Below are 13,390 nucleotides of genomic sequence, written 5' to 3'. Positions count from 1 at the left end.
TCCCTTCTTACTTTCCATACCTATCTATATATTATATTTTGTATCATGTACAGATGTCTCCCTTTGATTTCATTATCCTTCTGCTGCTGCCATTTTTCCATTATCTTCTTCCTTACTAGACTGTTCCCTTCTGCTTTTAATCATTTAATTTGGACCTCAACATGTTCTTTTTTTTTTGTTGCTTCTTTTGCCAATCTGTCTACTTTCTCGTGTCCCTGGATGCCCACATGTGCTGGTACCCAGATAAATGTGATGCGTCTCCCTTTCCTGCTTATTCTTAAGTTTGTAAATAAAATCTCATAAAGTAATTCCTGATTGCTTCTAGTTACACCAGAATTTATATTCATAAGGGCAGATACCGAATTGGCCGATACATTGGTGCATCTCTATTCCGTACCCTTCTTCTTATTTGTAAAGGTTATTGCTTTTGTTTTTTCTACTGAGAACTTAAATCCCCACTTGTTCCCCACTTTTCAACTTGATCAATTCACTCTTGTAATTTCTTATTTATAAATTCACCATTTCTTCATCTCTTCTGTATAGCGCCATCATCCGCAAATAGGGACCTCCCCATATCCACTGGGAGCTCTGAGTATAGATCATTAATCATAATGGAAAATAAATTTGGGCTGATTACACTCCCTTGCGGTGTCCCGTTTTCTACATTATATTGATTTGGTAAGACTAGCCCTATCTTTACCTGTATAGTCCTTCCATCTAAGAAATCCATGATCCAATTAAACATTTTCCCTCCAATTCCCATTAGATCCAATTTAATTAAAAGTTCCTCCCTCCACATCATGTCATATGACTTCTCCACATCAAAAACACTGCTCCCGCTATCTCTTCGTTTACTTGGGCTTTTCTTATCTCATCCTCCAAATTTATTACAGGATCCATTGTATTTCTTATTTTTCTGAATCCGCTTTGACATCTACCCATTATATATTTATTCTCCAAAAAATACATAACTCTTTCATTTATCATGGGATCCATTAATTTACATATATGTAACTTTAATGCAATTGGCCTATAATTCCCCAGTCTACTTGGATCTTTCCAGGCTTCCTTATTGGGATAATTACTGCCTCTTTCCAACTTTTTGGTAATCTACCCTCCTCCCACACTCTGTTATATAATATCAATAATTTCTCCTGACTTTCTGGACATGTTTTAGCATATTGTAACATACTTTGTTTTTCCCTGGTGCAGTGTTCTCTGTCCTATTCAATGTCCTTTGCAGCCCTCCCGTGCTAAAAGATGCATCTTGTTCTCCATCTCCACTATTTTTCCTGCATAATGCATTCATGTTCTCTTCCTTTATTCTTTTTCTACCTCTTTTCCCTCCTCTGTTAAATTATTGGAACTATTTATTTTTTAACAAAAGCTTTTGCCATCAGTTCTACCTATTCTGTGTTAGTTTCTGCAGTTTCATTTCTGAAATAACTGTTATGATTATGATCATAACTGGATAATTCCATTCTCTTCTGCCGACCCCCCCCCCCCCTTCTGTCGGAGTTGTGTTTCCAATTGAATCACAATATGTTCTCCAAAATGTCCTTTTTGCTTGTCTTACTGTCCTCATTACTTCGGCCTGAGCTTGTTTATACTGAACCATGTGCTGAAATTATGTGTCCTTCCTTGCATTTATCATCTCACCATGGCATTACTTTCTTTTTATTTTTCCATTTACTCTTTGGAATGGCCTCTGTTGCTGCCAATATTATACCTTGCTTTATTTTGTACTCTAATGTTTCAACATCCATTTAAAAATTAATTTGACTTGGATATCTATTACTTTCTTCCTGAAATTTTCCCCAGTCTGCTGTTCCGAGTGTGCACTTGTCACTTATACTCTCTATAATGTCACTTACACTGTTATACAGTATCTCACAAAAGTGAGTACACACCTACATTTTTATAAATATTTGATTACATCTTTTCATGTGACAACAGTGAAGAAATGACACTTTGCTACAATGTAAAGTAGTGAGTGTACAGCTTGTATAACAGTGTAAATTTGCTGTCCCCTAAAAATAACTCAACACACAACTATTAGTGTCTAACCGCTGGCAACAAAAGTGAGTACACCACTAACTGAAAATGTCCCAATTGGGAAATGCAGCCCCAGACCATGACACTCCCACCACCATGCATGACTGTAGGCAAGACACACTTGTCTTTGTACTCCTCACCTGGTTGCCACCACACACGCTTGACACCATCTGAACCAAATAAGTTTATCTTGGTCTCATCAGACCACAGGACATGGTTCCAGTAATCCATGTCCTTAGTCTGCTTGTCTTCAGCAAACTGTTTACAGGCTTTCTTGTGCATCATCTTTAGAAGAGGCTTCCTTCTGGGACGACAGCCATGCAGACCAATTTGATGCAGTGTGTGGCATATGGTCTGAGCACTGACAGGCTCTCCCCCACCCCTTCAACCTCTGCAGCAATGCTGGCAGCACTCATATGTCTATTTCCCAAAGACAACCCCTGGATATGACACTGAGCAGGTGCACTCAACTTCTTTGGTCAACCATGGCGAGGCCTGTTCTGAGTGGAACCTGTCCTGTTAAACCGCTATATGGTCTTGGCCACCGTGCTGCAGCTCAGTGTCAGGGTCTTGGCAATCTTCTTATAGTCTAGGCCATCTTTATGTAGAGCAACAATTCTTTTTGTCAGATCCTCAGAGAGTTCTTTGCCATGAAGTGCCATGTTGAACTTCCAGTGACCAGTATGAGGGAGTGTGAGAGCGATGACACCAAATTTAAGACACCTGCTCCCCATTCACACCTGAGACCTTGTAACACTAACAAGTCACATGACACCAGGGTGGGAAAATGGCTAATTGGGCCCAATTTGGACATTTTCACTAAGGGATGTATTCACTTTTGTTGCCAGCGTTTTAGACATTAATGACTGTGTGTTGAATTATTTGAGGGGACAGCAAATTTACACTGTTATACAAGCTGTACACTCACTACTTTACATTGTAGCAATGTGTCATTTCTTCAGTGTTGTCACATGAAAAGATATAATCAAATATTTACAAAAATGTGAGGGGTGTATTCACTTTTGTGAGATACTGTGTGTGTATATATATATATATATATATATATATATATATATATATATATATATATATATATATATATATATATATATAAAGGAGTAAGCTGTTACATTCTTAAGGTGTGCTCTACTGAACCTATAAGTTATATGATTAATTAAATGTCTAGAGATTTGGCACATATTTTGTACCTTTTCTGTCTGTGCACGAGAATGCATATTCACTTGATTTTCATAGCATGTTAACTTAATTAATTTAGAGTCAAAGGAGAGAGAGACCCCTAAAACAAAGATCGAAGTGCAGTTTTTGGCTGACTGGAAGGCATTTGCTGAATGGCAGAGCAAGGCACATAAAAGAGAGAAAAAATGTCAGGCAGGGCCCTCACCTGTTTCTCAGTGTGCTAAATTGCAGAAAGCCGATCCCGAACTGGACTCTGCCCCACCTCAACACCCACAGCCAGGAGGGAGGGAGGAACCTGCAGTTTCAGAGGCACCTCTTCACAATGAGGCGGCCCAGCCTATGCCACTCTATCAGAACCTGTCAGAACTGAGCCACCAACCCCCACCAAACTATGCTCACGTTACACATGAGATTCCATGTGAAGGGACCAAAAACGTTGCTGCCTGAGGGCTTCAGACCAAGAAAATCGGACAGAGAAGGTACAGTGCACGCCGTGTTAGATGCCCCAATGCTAGAAGTGGCCGGAGAAGGAGGCCCTATGCTAGTTCACAGACCTTGGACATTGGAAGACATCAGGAGCAGCATGACGCATCTGCCGGCTCTCCGTGAAGTAGGCGGATGAAAGTTTGGGGATGAACTTCAGATATTTTGCAGAGAATTCAGACCCACCACTCATGAACTAAGACGACTGCTCATGGCGAAACTTAGCACTGACTGGGTTAAGGTTTCACCTGAATTCCCAGAGAACGATGTCCGCCTGATCAACCCACAGTGGGATGATGAAGTCAACGCAAGGTACAGAGCACAAATCGCGGCGCTCCAGCAGAGGCTGACGAAAATCTTTCCTGTGGGAATGGACATGACAAAAATAGCGATGTGTAAACAACAAGACTCAGAGACTGTATCACAGTACATGTCCAGGCTCACTGAGATCCATGATGCAAACTCAGGCTTGGAGAAACCCGACGATCTGGCAGATGTGCAGGCGGCCGTCACAGCATTGGAGGCACATCTCAGAAACAGCTTTATGCATGAAAGCAGAAATTGCCGCTATAATCAAACAACAATGTGTAGCCCAGGCTTAATAATGAGAAACACTATTTAGCTGTCTAACCAAGTCACAAAAGGGTTAACTTTGATTTTCTTGTTATCTTTGATGGATTTGTAAGTGAGCAAATGGGTGAACTCTATGAGGCAGTGAGCTGACCAATCAGCTGCCAGCTAGGCTCTGTTACAGTTACACCTCTAGGTTAGTGTCTCTGCACGTTCTTTTGACACTTGCACCTGAGTATAGGAGGCTGCGTTATCCACTTGGTAAGACGAGAAACGACATGGAGTGAATTAAGCAAGTTCTGTTCTCATTATTGCTTATACTGACTATACATTGTTGTAATATAGAGAGCTGTGCGTGAATCCACTGTCACGGAGCTAAAGGCAGAGAATTCTGCTAAAATGGTGAGTTGTTTACCTGGCGCTAGGCCTCTGAGTTCGCTAGCATCCATGCTAACAGGCCTCAGGTTTTTGATGCCCATTGGTATTTAACCTAACCTGCTGAGTTTACTATGAGTTCGCTAGCATTTATGCTAATTGGCGCTTATGGGTAAGCAATGCAAAGGTGCTAATGGTGGAAAGCTAATGTGAGCCTGCTGTATTCAAATGCTAATATGGTAATTAGCCACAATAGGCTAGCGGACTACTGTTTAATGCCTTTGAAAACACTGCCTTTTCCCTACTGTTGCTAAATGGTTAGTTAGTTAAATAATTATGTTAAAAGTTGTGGATTTAATTGTGTTACTGGAGGTTAAAGAGGTACAATTTTTAGTGCATTCTTTCCACTGTTACCGGCGCAGAGGGGGATAAATAAGCACGCTAACACCTTAATGCCTCCAATTTAAAGTAATACAAGTTGATCGATGTTTACATGAAATTCATGCAGTTTTATTCTTCATACTGCTAACGTTACTAAGGTTTCATACAACTTTAGTTAGAAATGTGTGTTTTTATGAAGGATGTAATTTGTGATGTAAATGTACTTTGGATACTGGAGAGAAATCCATATAGTTTTGATACCTGAGAAGAAACATAAGAGTTGTTGTACAACGAGAGAGAGATTTTGACATTGCATTATAGGTGTACTGAAGTATTATCTCATTTTATTTTATAGTAACCTGTAGCAGTCCATTTATTCACTAAATGGTAATTGAGAGAAATGATCTGGCCTTATTTATAGGTCAGGTTTTGGTAAAGAGTTGGAAACATCGCGCGGAGATCCTTTCCACGGAATGATACAGATCCCCACGTTCCAGGCGTTCTTCCAGAGATTCGTAGATTCCCAGTCTGGGTGGCGAGCCAAACGTGTTTGTGACTGACTTTAGACGGGTTGCCAGGATCATCATCTTCATCTTCATGGTGGTAGGACAAACACTAATACGAACTAAAAAGGGCCCAACGTTGGTAACTGAACTCTTGTCAACAAAGGCAAGTGAAACTGAGGACGAACTGAGCTCAAGGGAATTTAAAAGGGGATTTATTTACGTGCGCACTTTATTATTTTAGTTTGTTATTTTTTCATAACTTTTTGTATATGTATGTACCAGCCCTGTGTATGTAATACATTTTATGCAAACTGTCATTCTGGTGTGGTATTCTTTTTATTGACCTTCAATTCTCAGGCTCTTAACAATTTAGCATCTTCTGATTCTGGTCCAAACTCATATTACTGATAACCTCTAAGACTTCTTTAGACTACTACACCTATGTACATTCTTACTACTTCGTAATAAGGGTTACAAATGTATCTCCCAGGACACCTTAAACCTCACACAAGTGGAGAGGTATGCAAACCATGCGCAGAAGCTCCTACGAGACGCAAAGGACAGAAAGACAGAGAAGAGGAGAAAAGACCTACACACAGCCACACTAACCATGTTACAAGCTGTTAGCGTGCAGCCCCAGCGGACACAACAACCCGGAGGCAGAGGAAGAGGTGCGCCATACAGAGGAAAGCCAAAGGGCCGTGGGCGAGGAAGACCCGGCCGCCACGGCTATGGACCAGGATTAAACTGTTACAACTGCGGAAAAGTTGGATATTTTGCAAGAGACTGTCCAGAGCAGAAGCGAACTGACGGGCGGAGTTAAGGGAAGGGTGAGGCACCTGGGAACAGAAGAGGTGACATCAGACACTCAAACTTTCAGTTAGCTCACAAAGAACAGAAATATACGCACACACCCACATCCAACATTAGTCAGACTGACAATTCACAAATGTCTGAACCAGTCATGACTCTTAACCTTTTAAAGTATAATGCCTCTCCTTTTACACAGTTACCATGTATATCTCTTGTAGTTAATGGGCAAAGTATCACATTTTTGGTAAGATTCAGGAGCAACGTATTCAGTAATAAAACTATCCCCGAAAACGAGTTCAGTCACTGCACTCCATGGGTGCAACAGGACATTCAGTATTAGACCTAATTTCGTCTTCATGCCCATTTAGTCTACTGGGCAGGGACTTAATGTGTGTTTTACACTTAAATTTTATGTCCTCAACTCAGGGAGTAATAATAACTGAGGACTCATCTTTGGGAACTCCATTTGTTAAAGAAACAGAGCTCTGTGTTTATCAATGGTTCATGCATAACGAGCCTGTGCTCGTTTGTTGACGTTGGCTTATGATAAGATGAAGGACAACTATGTTGATTTTATGCTGTCCTCTGCCCTTCATTGTGCTGTGCAAGTGCATGAAGGAAGAGACTTTAATTTTGAGAAAGAATGGTTTAAGGATATCCCAGAAAGTGAAGAGCTGTACCTATATTGATGTGACAAATTTTGTGCACGTTCAGTCAAACTGAGTGACACACAGTTGCGTGCATTTTTCATCCCAGAATCAGCGCCCCACGTCTCATTAGCCAAAATAATGAACAAACAGTAGAAAGATGTGGGACCGTGGGTCAGATTATTGGTTTTCAGTCATAGATTTAGCTAATGCATTTTTTCAGTACATCTCTTGATAAAGACAATCAGTTTCGGTTTGCATTCATATTTGACGGACATCCTTACACTTTCACTCACTTGTGTTAGGGATATTGTGAGGCACTAATGATATACAACCAATTGCTAAAGGACAGCTTAGCACCTCTACCACTTTCTCAAGGGCGCAGTGTGAAACTGACACCATTAAATTGTTGCAGCATCTTGCCAAAGAGGGACACAAAGCCAGTCTCTCCCAATTAAAGTATGTACAACAAGAAGTGAGATTTCTGAGGCATGACATTTCTGCAAAGGGAAAGAATCTCTCCACTGAAAGAGTATCTGCAATCCACACGTCACCGCACACGAGACGGTCTGCCAGGAAGTCTCCCCTCAAGCATTTCAGCACAAGCAGCAGAACTGTATGCCCTCATAGAGGCATGAAGACATGCTGAGGGACAGTCAGTAAATATCTACACAGACAGTAGATATGCCTTTGAGGTAGTACATGATTTTGGAACAATTTGGAAACACAGGAACTTTCTGACGATTTCTGGAACACACAAAACCCACCACAAACTAGTCTCTGAGCTGCTGGATGTAGTCCTACTCCCCAAAATTATTGCAGTATGCAAATGTGATTCACACACTAACAAATTAGACCATGTTTCCTAGGAAAGCTCGAGCAGACAGTACAGCAAAGCAAGCAGCTGCATCTATGGTCCCAAAACTCAAAAGAAAATAATCACTCCTTTACAGCTTTCAGACCTTCAGGCACAAGCTACGGTGGAGGAAAAGGCTGTGTGGCGCAAAGCAGGCTGCATGGTTGTTGATGGAGTTTGCCGGTGCCCACAGGGCTGTCCTTGTCTTCAAAGTTGACGCATGGCAGGGATCATAAGTCAAAAGGGGGAATGATAGCTGTGATAAAGCATTGGTTTCTCTAATTACTCTAAAAAAATAATAGTAATTGTTTACGCTGTTTGCGCAACTCATAACGTGGTTTGAAGGTTTGAAGATAGAGAAGGCCATGTCCCTACGTTCAAAGAGGACTCAGATGCGGTAGTGATAATGATAATCTCCAGTGATGATGGCACACCTTTTGTGAACCATGCCCTTAAGTAGGTTAGTGAATATTTGGGCATTGATCTGAAACAACATTGTGCATACCATCCGGCTAGTGGTGGGGCAGTGTAACGGGAGAATGGAACTCTAAAGAATAAATTGAGTAAGTGCTGCGTTGATACAGGTTTAGGGTGGACCAAGGTTTTACCTGTTGTAGTAATGCAGATGAGAATGAGAAAGAGACGCAAGCATGGGCTCAGTCCTTTTGAAATCCTATTCGGGCAGCCTCCACACACAGGAATTGGGCCTGTGACAGTTCCTCTTCCTGATGCAGCAACATGTGATGATGCTATGTTAAGTTACTGTGCAACCCTGTCCTCTGCTCTGCACTCTATTCACAAGCAGGTAAAGGCAGCTCTTCCAGCTCCAGCCACGGGTCCGCTGCATGATCTGAAGCCCGGGGAGTGGATCATGATCAAGGACTTCCACAGGATCAGGTGGAACAAGCCACGGTGGTCTGGGCTATTGCAGGTTCTCTTTGTCACTCATTCAGCAGGGAAAGTCAACCAGAGAGCCACATGGATGCGTGAGAGCCACTGCAGGAGAGTGCCAGAGCTGAGCAATGCGCTGGAGAAGACGGGACTTCGACAGAAGGACTAGAAAGTGATTCTCTATCAAGAGGCCTCTAGGAGGACCAACGCTCACGAGCATATATCTGCATATAGACACCCACACACACGACACACTGCACTCAAACACACATTCTCGCGCCAGTTCCTTGTGGTTACATAACACAAGACCCCAAGTGGTATCTAGTAGCCTGGGAAATCACAGACATGTAGTTTTTGGAGAAAATGTTGACGACACGGAAACTGTACTCTTAGGAGGACTGAACTTCCATTAGTGTGTACTATATAGCGACGTGTCCAGGACAGAGGTTAGATGACGTGACTTTGCTACCGTACCTCTTACACCCCAAAGCTCCCTGACCACAGACTACTGTTGCAGACTAGACACAAATCATTAGATGTCAACCTGCACATCCACTCATACATTCAAACCTATTCCTAATCATGTACCCTTCCCCTGGTATAGGTGGTATCTGTTAGTAAGCCCTGTCATAGAAATAAACTCACAAATCACTGACTGTTCCCGACAACACTGGGGGTCCACACAACGTCACCTCATCACGCAGACACATGTTTATTCTATCATTGAACATATGCGCTCTGCGATATGCAACCCTCCACAGACTAGCGAGATGGGGTTTGATTGGCTGAACTCAGGGGATGGGGCTCATGGATATTAACCTTTGTCTACCAATAGGAGCAATAATTCTTCTTGTCTTGCTCATTTTGTCTTGTATTGTTTCTCTCGTTCGGCGCATTTTGCCTTGTATTGTTTCTCTCACTCGTTGAAATCACTAATGACCAAACGCTGATGTTGACAAAGACTGATTACTATCCCTATGATGACCAACCTGACTTGTATCCTAAACCTGACTGGGTATCAGATTCTCTCAGCGACACTGACGATGATGACCCATTGACATACATTTCACACCTATTGTAACTATTCCCTTGACCATGACGATTCATTTATGTCCGCAGAAACAGCCTTAGCACCTTCATTATGTCTGTATAATGTTGAACAGTGAAAGGATTCTGCAGTTCTGATGTATTCACATCATTGTAATTTCTCTGTTATTTTAGTTATCATATTTTGTAATGATAAAATGGGGGAAATGTGAGGGAAATTACTAATTTTTACTTTGTAATAAGTTTGTTCTTGTTCTGTTTCATTTTCATGTCAGGTTAATGCCTAAGAAGGCCATGTCATGTCACTGAGATCAGTGCAGAATATTTATCTGCTTACAGAGACACAAACATGTTCTTCTGTTCAAGGTTCGTCTAAACAGCTTCCAAGATCCTAAAACAAAGCCTTTTTGAACTGCCTCAAACTGCTTCTTATCGGTATACAGAATTATGTCATGCTCTGCGTTTCACATATATAGTAGTGGTTTAGTACAAGGGCTTCAGAGCGCTCACATTTTTCTATCTTGCTTTATTCTATCTTGTATTAACCATCTTTCTGTAATAAACCTTTTTGCCTTCAGAGGACGAGTCTGCGAATGTTGTCTAATTTCCACGGCACATGTCATAGAATCATATAAACAAATGAAACAGATCATATTGAGTCATAAATATGTGAAAAGTGTCATAGTATCATATTAAATAATAAACATGAAAAGCAGACCATATTAAGTCATAAACAAATGTAAATTATAAACAAAGTAAATATAAACATAATTAAGTGGTAAACAAGTGAAACATAATGAGTCATTAACGTGAAACATCTCATAAACATGTGAAACATGTAATAGTAGCATATTAAGTCTTTAACGTGAAACATGTCAAAGTATAATATTAAGTCATAAACACGTGAAACAGATCATATTAAGTCGTAAACAAGTGAAATAGATAATCTTATCTCAAAACATGTCATAGTATCATATTAAGTCATAATCAAGTGAAACGTCATAATACGATATTAAGTCATAAACATGTCATTGTATCATATTAGGTCATAAACAAGTGAAACAACTCATATTGAGTCATAAACAAGTAAAACAGATCATATTGAGTCATGAACATGTGTAACAGATCATATTGAATCGTAATAAAAGTGAAACAGATTATATTGTCCTAAATATGTGAAACATCTCATACTGAGTCATAAACATGTGAAACATCTAATAGTATCATGTTAAGTCATAAACAAGTGAAACAGATCATAATGGGCCATTAACATGTGAAACATCTCATATAGAGGCATAAACATGTCAAAGTATAATATTAAGTCATAAACATGTGAACCAGATCATATTGAATCATTAGCATGTGAACCATCTCATATTGAGTCACAAACATGTCGTAGTATCATATTGAGTCATAACAAGTGAAACAGATCATTATGAGCCAATAACATGTGAAACAGATCATATTGAGTCATAAACATGTGAACTAAGTCAGAGTATCATATTAAGTCATAAACAAGTAAAACAGATCTTATTGAGTCATATTAAGTCGTAATCAAGTGAAACTTGTCATAGTACGATATTAAGTCATAAACATGTCATTGTATCATATTAGGTCATAAACAAGTGAAACAACTCATATTGAGTCATAAACAAGTAAAACAGATCATATTGAGTCATGAACATGGGTAACAGATCATATTGAGTCGTAATAAAAGTGAAACAGATTATATTGTCCTAAACATGTGAAACATCTCATACTGAGTCATAAACACTTCAAACATCTAATAGTATCATGTTAAGTCATAAACAAGTGAAACATCATCTTGTGTCAATAACATGTAAAACATCTCATATTGAGTCATGAACAAGTGAAACAGATCATAATGGGCCATTAACATGTGAAACATCTCATATTGTGTCATAAACATGTAATAGTATCAGATTTAGTCATAAAAAAAGTGAAATAGATCATGAGTCATAAACATGTGAAACATCTCATATTGAGTAATAGTCATGTGAAACATCATATTGAGTCATAAGCATGTGAAACGTCATAGTATAATATTGTTATAAACGTGAAACATCATATTGAGTCGTAACCAAGTAAAACATCATATTGAGTCATGAACATGTGAAACATGTCAAGGTATAATATTAAGTCATAAACATGTGAAACGATTCATATTAAGTCATGTGAAACATCTCATCGTATCATATCAAGTCATAAACAAGACAAAAATCTCATCATATCATGAGACATAAACAAGTGAAACAGATCAAATTAAGTCATTAACATCTGAAACAGATCATATTGAGTCATAAAGATATGAAACATGGCATAGTATATTAAATTATAAACATCATATTAAGTGGTAAACAAGTGAAACATAATTAGTCATTAACGTGAAACATCTCATAAACATGTGAAACATGTAATAGTAGCATATTAAGTCTTTAACGTGAAACATGTCAAAGTATAATATTAAGTCATAAACACGTGAAACAGATCATATTAAGTCGTAAACAAGTGAAATAGATAATCTTAACTCAAAACATGTCATAGTATCATATTAAGTCATAAACAAGTAAAACAGATCTTATTGAGTCATATTAAGTCGTAATCAAGTGAAACTTGTCATAGTACGATATTAAGTCATAAACATGCCATTGTATCATATTAGGTCATAAACAAGTGAAACAACTCATACTGAGTCATAAACAAGTAAAACAGATCATATTGAGTCATGAACATGTGTAACAGATCATATTGAGTCGTAATAAAAGTGAAACAGATTATATTGTCCTAAACATGTGAAATATCTCATACTGAGTCATAAACATGTGAAACATCTAATAGTATCATGTTAAGTCATAAACAAGTGAAACAGATCAAATTAAGTCATTAACGTGAAACATCTCATATTGAGTCACAAACATGTCGTAGTACCATATTAAGTCATAACAAGTGAAACAGATCATTATGAGCCAATAACGTGAAACAGATCATATTGAGTCATAAACATGTGAATCAGATCATATTGAGTCAAAAAAATGTGGAAAATGTCATAGTATAATATTGAGTCATAAACATGTGAAACAGATCATATTAAGTCATTAACATGTGAAACATCTCATATTGACTCATATTAAGTCGTAAACAAGTGAAATTGTCGTAAAACATGTCAGAGTATCATATTGAGTCATAAACATGTGAAACATGTCATAGTACGATATTAAGTCATAAACATGTCATTGTATCATATTAGGTCATAAACAAGTGAAACAGATCATAATGAGCCAATAACGTGAAACAGATCATATTGACTCATTAACATGTGAAACATCTCATATTGAGTCACAAACATGTGAAACATGTCATTGTATCATATTAAGTCATAAACAAGTGAAACAAATCATATTGAGTCATAAAAAGTAAAACAGATCATACTGAGTCATGAACATGTGAAACATGACATAGTATCATATGTCATAAACATGTGTAACAGATCATATTGAGTTGTAATAAAAGTGAAACAGATTATATTGTCCTAAACATGTGAAACATCT

The 13,390-nt window shown here is 38.7% G+C and overlaps 1 long non-coding RNA gene across 2 annotated transcripts; it reads left to right on the top strand.

The window, feature by feature from the left end:
• The first annotated feature begins 4,469 nt into the window (after positions 1-4,469).
• Positions 4,470-10,398, top strand: LOC128601322 (uncharacterized). 2 transcript variants are annotated; one of them, XR_008384692.1, is made up of 4 exons: positions 4,477-4,566; positions 4,651-4,707; positions 5,483-5,664; positions 6,058-10,398. It is a non-coding gene; the product is annotated as an uncharacterized LOC128601322 (long non-coding RNA). The 2 variants fall into 2 exon arrangements; XR_008384691.1 differs by having other exon boundaries at positions 4,470-4,566; positions 5,483-10,398.
• Positions 10,399-13,390: the final 2,992 nt, after the last annotated feature.

This window comes from Ictalurus furcatus, chromosome 25 (genome assembly GCF_023375685.1).
Source record: "Ictalurus furcatus strain D&B chromosome 25, Billie_1.0, whole genome shotgun sequence".
NCBI lineage: Eukaryota > Metazoa > Chordata > Actinopteri > Siluriformes > Ictaluridae > Ictalurus > Ictalurus furcatus.
The sequence above is the reverse complement of the archived record's forward strand: the minus strand, read 5'-3'. Positions and strand labels throughout refer to the sequence as shown.